Source organism: Trachemys scripta, chromosome 15 (genome assembly GCF_013100865.1).
Source record: "Trachemys scripta elegans isolate TJP31775 chromosome 15, CAS_Tse_1.0, whole genome shotgun sequence".
NCBI lineage: Eukaryota > Metazoa > Chordata > Testudines > Emydidae > Trachemys > Trachemys scripta.
In genome coordinates this window covers 11918360-11935739 of record NC_048312.1, presented here as the reverse complement: position 1 = coordinate 11935739, position 17380 = coordinate 11918360, and the positions used below count along the sequence as shown (strand labels likewise).

The following is a 17380-nucleotide window of genomic DNA, read 5'->3' as shown; positions in this document are numbered from 1 at the left end:
GGGGGGGCCAGCCTGGGCCGCACCTCCTCCCCCCACACCCCCCCTTACCTGCCCAGGCTTCCCGCGAATTAAATGTTCGCGGGAAGCAGGGGAGGGGGCGGAGACTTTGGGGAGGGGGCGGAGTTGGGGCGGGGGAGGGGGTGGGGCTGGGGGCGGGGCCAGGGCCCCGTGGAGTGTCCTCCTTTTGGAGGCACAAAATATGGTAACCCTACCTTATCTGTGCCTTCCCCAGTACATCACCTTTCCTGTCCCCTTCATTCCTTATGAACTGCATCTGAAAACATATAGCAACATGAATAAAATCAAAATAAAGTTGCATAGCCCTAAAGAAATGCATGTTTCCTTGTGCCTTTCTCTTCCTTTTACCATTTCTTTATTTCCTTCTCTGAGTGTCCTTTTGCTTTCATTCTTTTTCTTTTATATTCGTGTCATTTCTCTGTTCTTCCCCCCACCTTTTGTTATGTTTCTACTTTTGCTTTCTTTCCCTAGGTCCCTTTCCTCGGTTTCCCCATATCTCCCAGTTTCTATGTAATCTCCCCACTCCCTTTTTTCCCTTTACTTCAGGTCTACCTACAACCTGTCCCAAGTCTTTTTCTTCCTTTGGTCTCTCCTCACATCCTTCCCACTAAAGACATCCTTTACAAAATCTTCCCTCCCTCCTCCGACACTATTTATCATGATGTCTCTTCTGTCATGTCTATCATGACAACTCCCACTCATAATAGCTCTCTTCCCATTCCAGGACACTATCTTCTCAACCTCTCTTCCTGGACTCACATTCCTATGTTCTCTTTACCCTTCCCCCCATCTCCCAACCCCTTAGATATCTATCTATACTTTCTCCTTCTCTCCCCCTCTAATCTCTCTCTTTCTCATTCTCTTTTTCTCATCCCAAGTTATTCCCCAATTTTTGGTTCTTTTGTGTGTTTTTTGTGTGTGTCTTCTTTACCTGCCATGTATTTTTAGATGACAGAATTGGGTGCCTCGTGTAACGACCTTAGTTTAGTCCAGGTTCGAGACCAGTATTTTTCAGTTATCACAATTAAATAATTTTTTTTTCATGCTGAACTGTACATGCCCTCTTGGAGCTTGCTCCAAACCTTTGTGCTTCATCCGTCATTAGTAAATTAACTGAGAATCACAGACAATAACACGCTTGCATTGTCAATGGCAAAGTCTCATCACCTCCCTTTCCCCACCACATTAATTTTACAATGTACATCAAGCAATCTGAGCAGCGAAAGACAATACCAAGTATGCAGGAAGTTAATAACTTCTGAAAATCCATTGTTTAAATGAATATGTCTCCTATTGTAAAGAGTTTTGAATGGAAAGGGAAAATAAAATATAGAGAGAGGAAAAAAAATTCCTGAGGTTGATGGTAATTACATTAGTTCTCATGGAAAACAAGATTTGTTCTTTCTGTTTTCCAGTCCATTGCACTCTGAAAAGCCCTCTGCAAAGACAAATAGCAGGGTTACATTGAACAGTTTAGATTCAATTTGAACCATTGTGAAATTCACGAGTTAACAAACTGGAGCCAGAGGGGAAATGTGGTTTTTCAGGGTTTCTCTGAATGGACATCCTTGTAGGAGGTTGTTTAATGTCTTTGGATTTAAAAAATGCAGCTTTACTAATCAAACAAAAAGAGAACTTGTCCCCTCTATAGCTGTGTTGGAAAGGAGAAACTAACTTTGACCCACAGTCGGAGCCTACACATTTTTTCCCCTATAATTTTATTGCACTGCCTTTTCTTCCCTTACCCAGCCCTGCATTCACTAATCCTGCTTTCACTGTTACATTTCTGATTGTCAATTGGACAAAGAAAACAGATGCTGTCCAGACTGTTATTGAGCTAAAAATGGTATGGGCTTTGTTTCGTTTATGTCCTTGCGAGCAGCATTGTGAAAATGTGTGTTTGTCAAGTTTAGGTGAACGCTATATATCTTACTTATGTATCTATTAGTAGTGGGTTTGAATTGTTAATGTTCTTTGTGGTGTTATGTTCTGAAGATGTCAATTCCTGATGTGATATACTCTGTAATTGTTACATTGCTGGACTTATTGTTTGTGCTTAAACCTAGACAGTGTCAGGAGGTAAAGGGCCAGATTCTCACACTGTACACTCCATTGAAACCAGTTTACACTAGCTGAGGATATGGATCAAAAGGTCAAGGAAGAGGACTGGTCCATGGAATATTGATGGAATAATTTATTTTCTAAATACACAATGTATATGTGTAATACATATTACACAGTCTCCGTATTATGTGCAGACTTGAAGGTTCCCAAAATCCTCTATTTTGTATTGAGTTACTTGCACTGAAAGGCTAAGCTAACTCTGGGGTAAATTAAATAAGAAGTTAAGCCTTATTTGCTGAATAACTTAACCTCATGACATTGTCTTATTTGGAAATAGGACATGTGCAAAGATTTTAAGGGAAAACACAATTTTTGCTGCATGTGAATATTTCTTTTCCTTCAGAACGGAAAATAATTTGATTATACATTTTAACTCTGCTCTGTTGCTGATGCTTATTATTAGTTTAGAACAGGCTGACTTGATGAAGTCAGAAGATTAAATCAGAAATGGTATATGTATGATCTGTTTATACTCACATCTCTGCAACCTCAGATGAGGAGGAGAGGAGGAAGAATCATAGGACGCTGCTCTTATTTATAGAACACCAGTGTGGTAGACGCTTTACAAACACAAGACTTGATACCGCAGACACTTAAGCATGTGTGTATCTCTACTCACTCGAGTGGCCTTATTAAAATCTATGGAAATATCTTCATTAATAAAGTTACTCACATGCACCGATGTTTGCTAGACCAGGGCCTCAGAGCTTACAGTTGAGGGTTCTGATCCTGCAAACAGCTGCATTGTCTAAAGCAGCTTCCTACATCTGCCTGGAGTAACACTGTATCAGAAAGCTACACTAACAGATCTCTGTGCAGGATTGGAGATACACAACGTACAGACAAAATGGTGAGGGTGGAGTGAGGTGTAACAAAACTATTTGATCTGAGTTACTTTCATTTATTTTGCGTATTTACTGGTATATGTTTTAGCCTTTTCCTTTTAGTTTTTTAACTTGTGCCCAATTAAATTTTGATTGTCAGATTGTTTGTAACCATACCAAACGAGAGTGAGTGTGTGCATGTGTGTATTTGCATGCACATGATATACTCACATGATTTCCTTCTTGTACTGTTTCCTTTTTTCACTCAAGTTTAACCCCTTACCTGTTTTCAATTTTTGCTTTTGTTTCTTATCTCTTATTTTCTGCTTTATATTTTTTCCTGTCCCCATTTGATGGCTTTGGGCAGAATTGCACAAGCAAATGGTGTTTGTTTCAGATGTGCTTTTCTCTTGGTAAACTGTCTACATTGAGAGTACTTTACCTCTCACTCTTCCTTTTTATTTTATTTTACTTTTTTTGTATTTTTAGGTGAAATCAGACTATGTTCAGCTTAGAGAAACCCTCACCATAGTGACCAAAGAACGAGATTTGGCTGTGAAGGAGAAACACCAGCTCCAAGCCAAGCTGGAGAACTTAGAGCAGGTCCTAAAGGTATGGCTAATACAATGAAGTCTGGTAACCCAGTGTCTAATAACATTGCCTATATTCTTCATTTCAAATGTAAGAGGCTGAAATAGAATGCTAGAAGAAATATGCTTTCTCTGATGATTCTGTTGCCTGTATAGCATCCCACTTAAGCAAAACACTTATGGGAACACAATGATGATGATTACTTCAAGCACAAGTAAGTCCATTCCTATGCAGCAAAACTCTTAAGCATGCACTTGAAGTCACTGGAACTTGAACATGTGCTTAAGTGCTTTGCTAAATAGGGGCCTTCCTGACCATTAGATAAAGATGACTTTTATTACTGGTTTTTTTCCCCCCTGATGGTCTTGTAATAAAATGAAATAAATAATGAAGATACCACTTTGAGAGAGTCATCAAACTAAAAGGGAGAGGATATAAAATAAATTATAGCTGCATTTAGGATTTTATAAATTGCTGTTCGAGTGATTTGAGCACATAGTTACTGAATGGGAATCAAGTTGATATGAGGAGGAAAGTATTAAAATCAGCTGTGTGGGTGAAGGATTTCGGGGATGGCCATGGCATAGAGATTGTCATGGGGTCAAATCTTGTCCATGTGGGTAGTGATAGAAAGTCACTGCCAGCTGAATGCTGTTTCTAACCTGGTGATCTAAGCTAGTGGGTGTCAGTCCTGTTCCTTATGGACAGGTCTCCACAACACACCAAATAAAGCCCACTGCCACATTTGGATCTAATTCCATGACTATTGGAAATCTTACAAGATCAAGGACTGAGAGCCACAGAGACTAGTGTATCCTCTCACCCCAGATGTGATCCCTCCAGATTGAGGCTGAATTGTTGTGGAAGAAGCTTACGCAGCCGGTGTCCATGCTCCAGCTGTTTTGTAGAGACACAGAGGTTTTCACTTTGCAGAGTCATCAGTTTGGCATGTCCTTTTAAACGTTAACAAATTCTCTTTATTTTTAATCACACATTTAATCCTTTCAGTCTGGGATTTTATAGTATGCTAAGGGCACTATCATACTTCTGCTTAGGTGGTGATTGTATAATAGCATGTGTAGCATTGCTTCCATTAAATAATTCAATCAACACATAATTTCATTTTCCACTAGTGGCTGCATCCTGTAGGAACACAGATACAGTAACTCCTCGCTTAATGTTGTCGTTATGTTCCTGAAAAATGCTACTTTAAGCGAAATTATGTTAAGCGAATCCAAGGAAATTTTTTTCACCAGACAAAAAATTATATATATACACACACAGTATAAGGTTTAAACAAACAATTGAATACTGTACACAGCAATGATGATTGTGAAGCTTGGTGGAGGTGGTGAAGTTAGAGGGTGGAAGAAGGTAGGATATTTCCCAGGGAATGCCTTACTGCTAAATGATGAACTAGCATTCAGCTGAGCCCTCAAGGGTTAACAAATAGTTATTAATGTAGCCTCACACTCTACAAGGCAGCATGAATGGAGGGAGGGGAGACAGCATGGCAGACAGAGACACACACCCTGTGTGTGAGAAAGAGAGAGAGATGTGCATTGCCCCTATAAGTACGCTGACACCTTTCTAAGTACACTGCCTTTAAAAAGATCAGGAAGTTGAGACAGCAGTTCCGGCCAGCGTACTGAGCGCAGTCCCCACCCTGCTCCATATGGAGAAGGGGTAAGTGGGGGGCAGGAGTAGGGGGGAGGGGGACACCCTGACATTAGCCCCCATCTTTCCCCTCCCCTGCACAGCAATCAGGAAGCTTCTGGGAGCAGCTCCAAGGCAGAGGGCAGGAGCAGCACATGGCAGTGGAGGGGAAACAGCTGAACTGCCGGCAATTTATAGCCTGCTGGGCGGCTGCTGCACAGGGAACTTAAGGGAGCGGGGGGGGGGCCGGTCCACCCTGGTTCCAAGCCCCCACCAGCCAGCTGCAACAGGCTGCTTTTCCTGCAAGCAGTGGACAAAGCAGGCGGCTGCCAAACAACATTATAAGGGAGCATTGCGCAACTTTAAATGGTCATGTTCCCTAATAGATCAGCAACGTAACAACAAAACAACGTTAACTGGGACGACTTTACATGAGGAGTCACTGTAGCAGTTGTCCATTTCTGCTGTGTCAGGATTTGTCAATAGTTGCATCCTACCACACTGTAGCTTTTAAAACGTGTATATTTGTATTCTGATTCACTAAAGGCAGAATTCTGTTGAATGTTCTCCATAGGTGGTTGATTTTGGTGTGTCTTTAATAGACTCAGATGGTAGGGCCAAATTGTGATACCCTTATTCATGTATTTTGTCAGAATCTGGCTATTCATGTTCATTGTAAATTGAGTTATGAATCTTTATATATCCTTTTCTGTATTCTTATAATGTTCACCTCTCACAGCTTGTAATTTGATTCTTTATAATGCAATGTGAATTATGGCTGTACTGAAGACGCAAGAGTCTTAATTAGGAGCTCTCTGTTTTTTTCTCAAGATGGAGACCAACAAACCATGGTGTTGTCTTCACTGTCTTTTTCTTAAATTTCCCCCCAGTTGTTGTTTGTTTCTTTTATGGAAAGGCTAGGAGCTCCAGTCAAGGATTTGGGCCTTATTGTGCTAGGTGCAGTACAGACATCTAACGACGAAGGCAGCCTCTGACCTGGAGAGCTCCCAGTGTGTACGTGATGGGCTGTGTCATCTGGATGATACAGACAAACAGAGTGGAGATGAGTTGAGAGGATGAGGTCAGAGTGAACAGTAAAACAGGTTAGGAAAAGAGAAGCCCCAGCTCATCACTTGCCCAGCCAGTGCTAGCTGGCAGCTATATTGTAGGCATTGCAGCAAGGTTAGCTTTGGAGGAGGGATTTTGCCAGGGAGGTGGCAGCTTCAGAGATTTTACCAGGGAGCTTTTCCAATGCAAAGATGGGCAGCGTGAGAGAAAGCACAGATGTGCTCAAGTGAGAAGTGGTCAGGCAAGTGGACCTAGTTTACAGATGCCTTTCCCATGGTTTTTACCACATCATCTAGATGTGTTATAAAAAGGGTCACATGACACAGGAATGAAAACACGGGGACCTTAGAGCTACCACTGTTTCTAACAATGGTGGAGCTGCATTGCTGGTAGTGCTTCAGTGGTAATTTTTAAGAGAAAAGCACATTGTAACACAGCCTGTGTGTCGGATATACCTTCACAGGCCGGAAAGACGAAGGATGTGTTCAGACAGTTCGAATGAAATGTTGATCCAATGTTGAGCTTCTTTTGACAGGGTGCCAGGCTGTGGCTTGTTTGACAAGGTGAAAAACCCGAAGTTTTCCCTTTTCAAACCACTGAAGCAGTGAGCAAAGAAGAGATGAAATAGAGGAAGAAGAGGCGAGTATCTGGACTAGAAATAAAAATAGATGGACTGAGTTCTTCAGTGAACTCTCAAGGTTACAAACAAGATTTTTCTGCAAAGAATGTTTGATTAGTAATGCTGGCAAGCTTGGGCTGATATTTGTCATAGATAGAACTAGCCAATATTTTTTCGATGCTTGGAAACTATTCACAAATTGTGGTCCGATTTGGCTGATAGTTTTGGCCAACCCTCCCCTCCATCCTCCCCCTCCCCCCCCGAAAACAAACAATTCAGAAATGTTGAAACAAAGTGTTTGGGCAATGTTACTTCAAATCACCATTTTTGAAACAAAAAATGCCAATTTAAAACGACATTTTTTAAATGTTTTGTTTGACCTGAACAGAATTGTGGGAGTTTTTGCATTTTGTTGAGAGAAACTGGAAAAATTCACTTTGGGTTTGAAACAAGTCAAATTATGTTTTTGATTTTTTTTGGTTTGGCCACTGAACCAAAAAAATCAGTTATTCACTCAGCTCTAGTTGTAGATGCCAACCATGTATTTTGAAAAGGGTTTGGCAAAGACTTGGTGCTTGATTTGTGCTCCCACTGACCTCAATGGGAGTTTTGCCATTGGCTGCAGCAGAAGCTGATTTTGGGTCTTTGGAGATATGTGTGATGATGAAAGCAGGTGCCTGCCTCTATAATCGTTAACCTGGAGAAATCTCATTGTGTTGCTGCACTTTCATGACCGTTTCCTTCCAAACCCCCTTTCCATAGCTTTTATTTAATGTTGACTGAGAGACGAAGAAAAGGTTTTCAATTTAACAGATGGGGATCAATAATGCATACAAGTTACATCTCAGTGAACCACTAGAGAACTGTGGGAATGTCAGAGTCAAGCGGGCTGCTGCACAAGCCTAACCATCCCAGGCTACATCGACACTACCGCGGTAAGTTGACCTATGTTATGCAACTCCAGCTATGTGAATAACGTAGCTGGAGTCGACGTATCTTAGGTTGAGTTACTGCGGGGTCTACACCGCGGGGGGCCAACGGGAGAAACTCTCCCGTCGACTTACCGTACTCTTCTCGTCGGGAGCAGAGTACAGGGATTGACTGGAGAGCGATCTGCTGTCGATTTGGCGGGTCTTCACTACCCTGAATATTGCTCTGAAGGAGATTAATAGTGTTCTAGTTGCCAGTGGACAGTCGGCACCAACAGAACGAATTGAAAATTCTGGTGCAAATAAAAAATACATGTAATGGAAAAGGAAAATTAAACTGCATACTCGAGTGGAGGTATGATGTACTGCCCTCTGCCTGAGACCAACGTGGCCTTCCCTCTGAGCAAGAAGGGACGCCTTCTCTTGAGCTGCAAGCTAATTTCCTTTTTGTGTGATTTCCTTCCTGGGCTTCTGGGGAATAGAAAACTGACAGCTCCACAAACACTGCTGAATGATGTGCTACGCCACTCTGATCCGTGCTCTAGCACTTGCCAGGGACCGTGACAGAAAACCAAAGCTCATTTCACAAGGGACTTGGCCAGGATCCACATGTAATGAACCTGGGACACAAGCTAGAGAGATGCAGAACTTCACTGACTCCAGGGGCATGTAGCAGAGAGAAGAAAACCAAAAAAGAAAAAAGGAAATCAACTGTAAATCCATGGCTCATGAAACGGCTGAAAAAATAGACTGCTGTGAATTGACAGTAATTTGCATTTAATCAAGTTTAGTGTCAAAATAAGAACTGTTATTGGCTGGGCTTTTACACGGGTAGACTTTGATGTGAGCAGTAAAACCTGTCTTCTAGTTCAGTATATATTTCGTCTACTAGATCCATAGATATATATTTTGCACTTGCAACTCTGCTAGGCAGATGGGTGCAAGCTGAGGGCTTATTTATTGATTATTATTGCAAAAAAGAGTAAAAACATACGTACAATTCAGGAAGGTAATCTGATGGAGTATGCACCTCAGCACTGCTTGGATGTGGAATTTAGCAAACATTGACTTGAATTGAATTACTCCATTTTATGCTGTTGTAGAGCAGACCCTGATTCAGGGTCTTTGTTTGAAAGTGCTGTTGACTTGGTTTCCACTAAAAGAACATTTGTAACGGTATCAGTGCTTTTTCCCTGATACTTTGTATGAGACAAAAGTGAGCATGACCCCGGTGGATTTGCTGCTATGGGCAACTGAATGCATTTTGTTCTTTTCTGAAACCTATTGGAAATACAGGTGAAATAAATTAATATTTGTGAAATTTAAAACTCCCTTTCTCTGATCTTCAAAGCAACCCATCTGTTTAGATATTTTCCTTAAGATCGGCTGGATTGCAGCAAAGCAGCAACATCTTGTTGTGCTATAGCCTTTCCCCTAAGGAGCAAAACATTACATGTGGAGCCGTATCTCCTTTTTGCTGTGTGGCAGTAATCAGCATTTCTGATAAATGTATGCTACTGAGATGCTAGGAATTGGAATTTTTACAAGAAAAGAGAATTTCTGTGATGACAGCATCCAAGGAAGCTGCATTTAAAAGTGCCCCCGCCATAATATAATAAAGTGGTACTTGACCCAAAACCACCCTTGAGTTTTGTTGATGTTTTGATCTGAATCTGAACGACATGGTCAGCTGAATCAAATCATTGTATCCAAACAGCCCCGAACTTTGGGGAAGTTCAAATTCTCTTATGAATTTTGCCATCTGAGGGTAATTGTAACTTATTCCATCTCTAAACTTAAAACATGTTCCCCCCAGACTTTTTTATTGATTAAATTTCTACTGTAATGATTGTCTATTATAATAGTTCCGCTGTAACCGTTTTCCATATCGCATTTTCCACGACCATGATTGGCACTGATTGGCCCCTTTGTTGGCAGTTTAGCAGGAAAGCTAAAGATAGCCAAAGAGAGTGACCCTTTCTTACTTCTAAAGATGGACGCTCCAGGTCAAAGCTGAGATGCGTTGGCAGGGCAGTGTGAGGAAACTTGTTCTGCTATTCCCCAGCTTGTCTGTCAATAGATACCTTCAGTGTGTTGTCGATATAACATCTTTCAACAGGGCCATTTTAGGGGCCAATCCTATGAGGTGCTGAGCTCCCTAAATTCCCGTTTTGTCTGTAAAGGGTTCTGAGGGCAAGCTTGTAAAATAGATTTCCATGAGTCCCTGAGCCAAGAGCATTAAGATGCATTTAGATCTGCTAGGGACTCAGCTATGCCTTGAACTCTTACTCTCAGACAAACCTGTAACTACCAGCTGTGCTCCCTGTGTCAGATGTTATGCCTAAAATAATCTATTTTGGACTTATTGCAATTATCTAATCAAAGTAACGCAGCATTTATTCTTCTCAGGTTTAATCCAAAGGTGAAAAACTAGGGACTAAATTAAGTAAACCACACAATTTCCCTCCAGTTTATGGCTTCTCCAATCTCATGTATTCCTCCATAAATGAAACACTTTCTCACAGGTGAATTCCCCAAAGCCTCTTGTTAAGGAAGAAGTCTGGCATACTGCGGGCTGACATTTAAAAGTAAAAGTAATTTGTAATGCTTCATTTACTAAAGATGTTATAACCAACAAAACTGTTTCTCTAAAATTTCTCCTCTGTGACTTCTCCCACGTAGCCCTCTTTCACTACCTGAGCCACAGCACCACTTGTGAATGCTTATTTCCCTGTCAGATACACATTTCTGTCTCCCTCCACCCTCTTTTCTTCTGTCTTTTGAATGGTCATGAACACACATTTAATCTGTGGCTTCCAAGAAAGAAACTAGAGGGTCATATTCGGTCTTCCCTGAGTACAGTTATAAAGCTGCGCTCTTTTTGTTACCCAGGCAGAGATGTTGATATGGAGATGGGAAAACAATATAAAGGATTCACAGGGTCTGTCCAAAGAAAATTTGACCATGTACTCTACCTAAGGATGAAAGCAAAGGCCACAGAGCTGCTCCAGCTAGTGGAACATGCTACAGCTCGCCTCTTACGCAATAAACGCTGAAGGAAATGTGCTACACACTGGACCTCTGTATGCTTAGCTGGCTTTTTACTGTCACAGTTGAAATCAGCATTGGTGCTCAAGGTGGATCTCTCCTAGTTTCAGTGGGACAGGGTAGTGGACGGGTGTTTAGCAGGAGAGCCCCTCGACTTTGGAAATTAATTCCCTGTGCTTGGTGTCTTAGGCTTGGTCTACACTAAACCCCCAAATCGAACTAAGGTACGCAACTTCAGCTACGTGAATAACGTAGCTGAAGTCGACATACCTTAGTTCGAACTTACCCCCGTCCAGACCCGGCAGGCAGGCTCCCCCGTCGACTCCGCGTACTCCTCGCGGCGAGCAGGATTACCGGAGTCGACGGGGAGCACTTCTGAGTTCGATTTATCGCGTCCAGACTAGACGCGATAAATCGAACCCAGAAGTTCGATTGCCTGCCGCCGAACCAGCGCGGTAAGTATAGACAAGGCCTTAGACTTCAGGGCCTGCATGATGCAAAGCCCATCGTTTTTTACCGGCCTGTGGGGAAAGTGGGTGAACTGAATATTTGGGTGGTTGAAGATATTGATTTGGGAATTCTAAGAAATACTTTTTAATGCATGCAAAATAATCTATTTTGGACTTATTGCAATTATCTAATCAAAGTAACACAGCATTTATTCTTCTCAGGTTTAATCCAAAGGTGAAAAACTAGGGACTAAATTAAGTAAACCACACAATTTCCCTCCAGTTTATGGGTTAACGTGTGATACTCACTACTGCAAGCTATTGTAGAGACAAATAATGTACTGATATTAAAGCAGGGTTAAATATATACATGGTTAAGAAGAGCATCCAGAGTTATATTAATTAGAACAAAATTTAAAGGCTCAGGTTATAAGCTGCTTATTAGTTGGAGTGAGGAGGATATTTCTCTCAAACTGTTACACAAAACACACCTTATTGTGAAGTGCCTGGCATTTTATTTCTTCCTCTGAAGTTTCTGGCGTAGTAACAGGATAATCAGCTATTAACTTATTTTGGCATGACTATTCCTAAGCCACTGTTACTCCCTCTTTGAAGCAGTTTTCATCCACCAAGTCAATCAGTTACTTTAAAGTCTCCCTTCAAGTCTGCAGTATTTATTTCTCTATTTTCCAGTGCCCTATTTTCTTCATATATGGCTCCAGTAAAGTCATGAGAGGTCATCATAATGTGTCATATATTTTACTAGACTTCTCGGTAAAGATGTTAAGCCAATATAAAGTTATTAAAAACAGATGATGGCTCAGAGCAGCTCCTTAGCTTCTGGACAAAAACCGCCTAAGGTTTCAGTTTATAAATGGCTCTTATTCGGGATGCTCTATTTTATGGATTTTTTTTTTTAGCAATGCCTTGTCTTTATCAGAGCCAAACCTCTGCAAGCTGGTGGCTGGTGGGATGATGAACTGGCCTCATGTACCTGACCTTAAATCTTGATGTCACTTTTTATAGTCTGCTTCGTAGCTCTTTTTTGAGATTTCCTGGGGCTCGTTTTCTAAGGAACGAGATAAAGGGTTGTTGAGTCTTCACCAAAAGCAAATCTCTTGTCTTTTATTCTTTGGGCTATTGTTAAAGAGAGTACTTTTGCCAGATTGCTCCTTCCCAGCTCACCTCAATCATGACCTGGTGGGATCAAGCCCGAGGGGATTAAGAGAACATTTTAGACTCTTGGCTTTAAGCCCTAAGCCTCTTTTTTTTCTTTTTTTTCTTTTTTTGAGCAACGATTGTGGAAGTGCTGAATGGCATCAAAACTATGCTGGGAGGTAGGTGGGAATGGATGACTCAGCAAGTTTAGTGCACTAGCTAAAAGGGAGGCTAGGAACTGCTGTTTTTGTAGCCTATTTTAAATAGCTACCAAAACTGGCCACTTCAAGAGATGGGTCTTTAAATAGAGCGCAGTGGTGTTCAGTGATCACTCAGTGGTTAAGGCGCTTGCCTTATTCTGTGTTAGTTCCAACTGGCTCCGCATAACAACAAGAGCTTCGCAGTGTTCTGCTCAGACTCACTGCTTTGGAAACTCAGCCCTTAAAGGAACAGTCCCAAGTATCACGGTACTCAGTACACTGGGGGATACTTTGGGGTGATCTTTTAGGGTGATCTTTTAAGACAGGAGTTTGTCTGTTACTGGTAGTCTTTTGCATGTTTCATTTCACAAGGTTCACATGATTCCCCGTTTCTAGGGAATGCTTCTGAACCCAATGTTCAGTTTATGCATATGGGTCTGAGTGAAGCAGGTACAGTGTTTGCTCCTTGTTTTATAAAACAGGTGTTTTTCAATATTTTCGTCATTGGGAACTATTCCCATCCCTTCTATCATGTAGCTCAGTACACAAACATTTCATTGAAAGATTGCTTTGTAATGCATTAGCAAACAATGCTTTTTTGTGTAAGGAGAAAGAGGAAGTAATTGAATAAAGATGACATTTAGCTTGTTGATGATAATTAGTTTTTTCTGTTGTTTAAAGATCCTAAAGCAGCTTTGTGTCCCATAAGCCACTGACTGTGGTTAATCATAGAATATCAGGGTTGGAAGGGACCTCAGAAGGTCATCTAGTCTAACCCCCTGCTCAAAGCAGGACCAATCCCTAGACAGATTTTTACCCCAGTTCCCTAAATGGCCTCCTCAAGGATTGAACTCACAACCCTGGATTTAGCAGGCCAATGCTCAAACCACTGAGCTATCCCTCCCCCTGAAAAATAGTTTTACTACATACTATTGGGGTCTTTGGATCCTCTTAAGCCTCAAAAGCCAGAGAAAAGGCAGTGTTTGGGATGTTCCTCCAAGTCAGATTTTTCCTTCACAAATATGTTTCTATGAGGAAAAAATGTCTAGTCCTGCAGAAGCTTATATTCCCGGCTCTGTGTTCAACCCTCGACTGCTTGTAGCTCAATTGCTGCAGGGATTCCTGGGCTGGGGTGGCAGGAGCATCTGCAGATAGCCTTTTACCGTGCCTCTGGTGGCTAGCCCCACAAAATCCTCTATTCCCTGCTCTGTGCCTCATCCCTCTGCTGCCTGCAGTCTAGGTGCTGGGGAGGCCAGGGGACTTTAAGAGGCCAGTTGCACTGCAGCTTGTAGGGACTCAGGCTAGGGCGGCTCCATACGCACTAGAAGTCCCGCAGCAGTATCAAGCGGTACTGCACCTAGTAGAGCATCCACCGCATTACACATTTATGGTACTACCTCGCTGCTGGTAAAAGACCCTATAGTTCTCCCTGGCTTTCTAACTTCCAGACTGGGTGAGAGACTGTGTTTTCTAGTGTCATGACACACATTCTCCCTAAATCCTGGCCTGGCCTGGCCAAACATGGAAGGGACTTATTTCACAGCATCCCTGCCCTCTGCACTATAGTCAACAGATTTCCGAAGGTGGCCCCTTTCTACACCCTGCGGTGGAGTTCAGCGCGTAGACCGTAGTTTGCAGCAAACCAGCAGCTCTGAGTAGCACATGAAGGCAGGAGGGAGGTTGGGGATTTTCACAAGAGAAAGCAAAGGCTCATACTAGTACCTTTAAGGGAACCTATCCCTAGTTAGCATTGCAAGCTGAGGTCACAATCAGTGAAGTAATGCTCAGAATCAGAGCTGTGGAGCTACTGTGGCCCAGGTAATTTTCAGTCTCCCCAAACTTTTTTACTGTCTCTCTGCCCAGTTGCATTCTGGGGAATATCTCTTACCAGACTAGTTTAGTTTAGCAAAATGTACACAGAGCACACTTACGTTGGTGTGAGTTCTGTGTTCCCTTTGCAGTTTAGAAAAGGCCTGAGGGACTTCCAAGGGTGGTGATGTTGTCTCAGTGGTGGGCAGGGCCGGCTCCAGGCACCAGCGAAGGAAGCAGGTGCCTGGGGCAGTCAATGGAAAGGGGTGGCGGTGTGTCCGTTGTCGGGGCGGCAGGTCCGGAGCGGCAGCGGCGGCACTTCGGCGGCAGCTCAATCTGGCTCTTTTCCCCCCCCGCCCCCTGCTGCTTGGGGCAGCAAAAAAGCTGGAGCCGGCACTGGTGGTGGGAGAGGAATATGACCTCAGCAGTGACATTTTTGGCTTGGAAGAGTCAGAGGCAAAAATGAGGATGGCTAAGGAGGCCGAATCTTCAATGCATCAACAAGGGCTTTAGCCCTGAGGATAATGAGGAAAGGGCAGGTTTGGGTGATAGTAAAGTGACTGGTCATGGGGAGATGGGACGGTAAGAGTCAGTGCTGATATGATGATGCAGGCCTGGTACAGTGGAAGCTGAATGCAGGTGGACTTGTTTTGCTCTGATCTATTTTAACCCATCTGCAACAAATTACTTGGCGTATATATTATGGCAAAAAAAAGTAAATAATTTTGATGAATAGTATCTGTTTATTTTAAGAATTTTTCTATATTTATTCATTTAAACTTTCACAGTTGCAGGAAACTGGGGGGGGGATAAGAGAATGGGGTGGGGTCTGACAATATTTAATTAATGGCAGTAAATGTTGAGATTCAAAACATTAAACTTTATAACAGTTAAAACACACATTGTCAACATCACATGTCAAAGTATTCAGAGTAAATATCTTTAAATCAAATTCTCAATAAGTTCTCAAGCAGCATTTTCCTTACTTTGACTATTTGTAAATTTTGATTATTATCGATGGAGATACCTTTTCATCTGTGTTTGTACGGCGAAATCAACATTTACGGATATTTACTGATAAAAATCTAATTTTTCCAAGCCTACCTGTATTTCCTGCCATTTCCCCCTCACAGTTGCAGTTACTCTCTGTTGGCTAGTGATTGGGGAGATGCATTAGAAAACATTGTGTCATGGAACCAAAGGGTTAGATCACTCGCCTTTTCTCCCAGAACTCTTCCTTCATTAGCGTTCCTCTTCCCACACCTCAAGCATTCGCAATATTGCATATCAATTCTCTGTAGTGTTGGCTGGGAACAAAACACCCTGAGCTGCAGTTTTCTGGTTTAATTAATCTTTTTCAACTCATGTGCTAGGTACTGAAAGAAAATCCCCGATAAAAGTTTCCAGAGCTCTCTGGGGAGGTAGAGGCATAGTTTGGGGACTGGTATTGAGAAGCAGGCCGTTGACTGCTCCAGAGGCTTTGCTATCCAGACAGCTCTGCAAATATGTGGTATTTTTAGAGAGATGTGGACAGATTGAATGATAAAAACTCCTCTTAGTTTAAAAGAATGACAGGTGCTTGTTTTAATCACATATTTAACCACTGACAATAGTGGGGACAGCTTTACAGTTTCCAATATATATGTTTTTTTCTGACTGTACTTAACTGTCTTATTTCTGTATTGGGAGGGACATTAACATATGCAGTGTGAGTATTATGTATGATAAATGATGTGGTTATGTCCAAACCACATTATCAAATAGGGTAATATTTCTAAGGTTTCATGGTACCTATGCAGCACCATTTTTAACAATAGAATCAGGAATGTAGCACAAGAAAGTTGGTTTGGATATGAATTTCAACTCCAGTTTCACAGATCTATGGTCAATCTCTGAAGCTCTTTGTAAACATGCACAAACCTAGCTCATTGCTCACCTTCAAATCCCTTCTTAAAATCCGCCTGTGCTGGGATACCTACAAAAAACTTACAGTGGCCAGGCAGGTAGTGTGCTGTGACCACTGCCTATCATGCAGATCAATATTATCTCCCTGTTTCTTCGTGCTCTCCATCTACCTGTTGTCTCTTGTCTTATACTTTGGTTGTAAGTTGTTTGGGGAAGGGACCATCTTTTGGGTCTGCTTATACAGAACTTAGCACAGTGGGGTCCTGATCCAGGACTGGGGATCCTAGACACTATTATAGTGCAAATAACAATAACCTTTTGCATGCTCTTCGGCCTAATGTATGTTAGGAAATGGATGGAATTAACTAGGTATTATTTAATTCTCATTTTACCCTGGAAAAACTTAGCTTAAAAATGGCCATCTGGTTTCCCATCTCTGGAAAGGTTTGAAGAATATTAAGTCTGATTTTCATGTTAAGAAAGAAATGTAGTTATTCCTTCTGTCATGTCAGGATGTACTAACTCAGCTGAGGAGTAAGTACCAGAATGTGCTGAATTAGCTAACTCTCTGAAAATAGGGTTACCATATTTAAAAAATAAAAAAAGAGGACACTCCACGGGGCCCTGGCCCCGCCCCGCTCCCACCCCCTTCCCCGCCCCTTCCCCGCCCCTTCCCCAAAGTCCCCGCCCTGACTCCGCTCCCTCCCCCGAGCGCCCTCATTCCCCCTCCTCCCTCCCAGCCACACGAAAAGGGCTGCCCGAGCGCTACCGGCTTCACGGTTTGCCAGGCAGCCCCCAGAACCTGCGCCCCCAGCCGGCGCTTCCCCAGCGCAGCTGGAGCCTGGGAGGGGAAGCGCCCAGCAGGGGGTGCAGGGTCTGGAGGCTGCCCGGCAAACCGTGAAGCCGGTACGCTCGGGCTTCGGGCAGCCCTCTTGCCTCCGGACCCTGCGCCCCCGGCTGGGCACTTCCCCTCCTGGGCTCC

General features: G+C 42.6%; 1 protein-coding gene across 12 annotated transcripts in view; it reads left to right on the top strand.

The window, feature by feature from the left end:
- RIMBP2 (RIMS binding protein 2) overlaps positions 1–17380 on the top strand; it is a 313172-nt gene that overhangs the window by 185632 nt on the left and 110160 nt on the right. For 11 of the 12 annotated variants that reach the window (XM_034791139.1, XM_034791129.1, XM_034791138.1 and 8 more), the window contains exon 1: positions 3460–3578. The gene's annotated coding sequence lies outside the window, so the exon portion shown is untranslated. Of the gene's footprint in view, positions 1–3455; positions 3579–17380 lie in introns of those variants that run through there. The other variant, XM_034791131.1, reaches the window with a different exon arrangement.